Genomic DNA, 3072 nt, shown 5'->3' with positions numbered 1-3072 from the left:
ACGGCGGCGAGAGGCAGGAGCAGAGGGGAGGGGGCAGGACGGCGTCGCTGTCGGTCTGTCATCATCGTCGGCCAAGAGCTGGGCGCAGCAGGCTGAGGAGACGTACCAGCTCTAGCTAGCTCTGGCGCTTCGGCTCTACTCCGAGGCGGCCTGCGCGGAGGACCCTAATTTCTTGGATGCTGCAGATCAGATGGTGATGTCGGAACGTGCTGCTCCTACTTCCTTGTCCCATCGATTCTCGGTTTGGAGACAGTTTCATCCTCTCTGTATAATCTGAACCGAGCGGCGCAAGTGGCCTTCCCCGGCGAAGAGATACTGGCGAGAGCTAAGAGCTTCTCCTATGCCTTCTTACGAGAGAAAGAAGCTGCACACCAGCTGCTCGACAAATGGATCATCACCAAGGATTTGCCCGGGGAGGTAATTGTCCAACTAAAATAGATAAATTTCAGTTTCTACTTGTGTCGAATTAGTACCATATCCTAGTTTGATCAACGGAGCAGGTGGAGTATGCTCTGGATTTCCCCTGGTACGCGAGCCTACCTCGCGTTGAGGCAAGACTCTACTTGGAGCAGTATGGAGGGGGAAGTGATATTTGGATTGGCAAGACTCTCTACAGGTAAGCTCATCTACTGATCGCAGTTCCTTACTTTAAGCTATCTACTTACTAAACTTGTTTACTTAACTGAATGATTAACTGAAAGAGTGATATGGCAGGATGCCTCTGGTAAACAATGATATGTATTTGGAGTTGGCTAAGTTGGACTTTAACCATTGCCAAGCTCACCATCAGCTGGAGTGGCTCTATCTTCAAAAGTATGTCAAATATTTCTTATTCTAATTGAGACCTGCATTGGTTCAGTGTTGTACAAGTAGTCAACCTATTCAAGTTTCAATTGTGTGGTTCCACTCAAGGTGGTACGAGGAGGCAGGCCTTGGATGGCATGGTGTGAGCAGAAGAACCCTATTGGAGGACTTCTTCTTAGCAGCCTCTTGCATATTCGAACCCGAACACAAGACTGAGAGGTTGGGTTGGGTTCGAACCCTGGTTTTCTCGAAGGCCATTTTAGCCTACTTTGGCAGGGACTCATGCACTGATACTATGAGACAAGCACTGATACTGAACTTCCTCAATGTTGATGACTGCTACAGCAATGAGCATGGCACCAATAGGTCAGTGGTAGACACCATCCCATTCAAATTTAAGAATCGAAAACTCTCGAAACAGGTCAGTGCTAGGCACCAACATTTCAGCCTACTGTTCTGTCTGAATTTACTAATGGTGGCAATTATTATGTGCACGCGTGTTATGCATCCCCAGCCTATTTCTTTGGAGGTGGTGAATTGTATTGAAGATTGCTTGGTCACTGCACTTATATGCAATCTTTTGTTCCTAGCTATATAAATGTCATTTCTGTTGCATTCTTCATGTTATGATCAGGCTGTCAAAGACTGGAATGATTACTCCACGTATGTGAATCAATGATACAACCATCATATTCAGGAACAATCTATCTGAGTGGTCAATGAAACTGAGAACTCTCAGGAGGCCTTACAGGTTCCTGACATTATTTTGCGGCAGCATGCGGAAAAATAGTATGTGAATTTCCTTCTAGTCATTTATTGTTGAAATTATGGATTACATAATTGTGGGTTTATTTGTTGCATTCTGATAGTTACCAAAATACATTTTTAGGGAATGTCTTCTTGTGAGACAATTATTTTTTCAAAACAATCCTAAAAACTTTATTGACCTTGGTGGTGGAGTCATGGGATACAGAGGTTTTCCTTCTAATTTGAGGACTTCACAAGGAGGTCTTTCTTTGAGTATTGGTAAGAACTTACAATGTCCCTACACCTTTGCTATTTGCTTTTGCTTGCATTGCCATTCAATCACTTTATTGTTTTAAAAATATTATTATCTTTCTTATTTGTTGAACATAGATGTCTCTACTACTATGACTGTGTGTCCTGGACTATTGGTTGGTTTTCTACTTGCAACCAACTGGACTGAAACAAGGTGATTAATAATTTGTTCTTTATTATTATTTTCTAGGTTATTGAATGCCTATATATAATATACCTATTGAGGTAACATATTTTAGCTTGCTTGTTTCATTCTTCATATTGTGTCTACTAAAATGATTTTTTCACTGTTTGTTGTTGCTAAGCTAGAAGAGTTTTGAAAATTCGAGAGTGAAGACAACTCATACAAATCAAGAATTTAAAATCATTGGGATAAGTGGCAAGCCTTGCAAAGATGAAACCTAACTAGTTGAGGGGATAATGACCTTGTTTTGGATATTTTTATTTTCTAATATATGTTTATATTTTGCAGGATCTATTGACAAAGTTTCCTAGCGTGCCACCAACGTTCCAAGTAACATCAAATGTTGTCCAGGATTTTACAACATACATAATATTTTGCAGGTTCTGTCCTTCATTGGTCTATTTCCTATGCAGACATACATAATCAATTAGTAGATAGGATGAGTGGTGCATCAATTAATCAATTAGTTTTGGTGCCAAGTTGCAATGGGTAATGAACATCTTTAATATCATTTTCAATTGACTATTTTAGTGAATTGTATGCACTAATTTTGTATTTGTGTGTAGTTTCCATTGGAATTTGACTGTCATTAAACCTCATAAGGAGATTGTTTATGTGTTGGATTCTTTAATTCATCGCATTTGTGATGAAGATTGGAAATATGTTATGGAAATGTGAGTTTATATATGCTTTTTATTATGTATTTAATTTAGTCATAAAACACTTATATATCAACTATGTTGAATGTATATATGAAGGGCGTTAAGATTATTTAATTCGAATAATGGAAGGAAAGGAAGAAAGCATGTACAATGGGAAGTAATCAAGGTATGGGTACTTCTATTTCAATCAAATATTTTAATGTGTATATTTATCATTAACAATATGAATTGCCTTTAACATAGGCTCCTAGGCAGCCAGATGCAAAACAATGTGGTTATTACGTGATGAGATTTATGAGACAAATTACTGAAGAAATTGCAATGATCGAGGGGGATACACTACCATCAATAGTAATATTATCT

At 39.1% G+C, this 3072-nt stretch overlaps 1 long non-coding RNA gene across 1 annotated transcript; it reads left to right on the top strand.

Annotated features, from left to right (window-relative positions):
* Positions 1 to 540: 540 nt before the first annotated feature.
* Positions 541 to 963, top strand: LOC122009867. The gene is made up of 3 exons (XR_006119678.1): positions 541 to 616; positions 715 to 813; positions 913 to 963. It is a non-coding gene; the product is annotated as an uncharacterized LOC122009867 (long non-coding RNA).
* The last annotated feature ends 2109 nt before the right edge of the window (positions 964 to 3072 follow it).

This window comes from Zingiber officinale, chromosome 8A (genome assembly GCF_018446385.1).
Source record: "Zingiber officinale cultivar Zhangliang chromosome 8A, Zo_v1.1, whole genome shotgun sequence".
In the NCBI taxonomy this organism is placed as follows: Eukaryota; Viridiplantae; Streptophyta; class Magnoliopsida; order Zingiberales; family Zingiberaceae; genus Zingiber; species Zingiber officinale.
The sequence above is the reverse complement of the archived record's forward strand: the minus strand, read 5'-3'. Positions and strand labels throughout refer to the sequence as shown.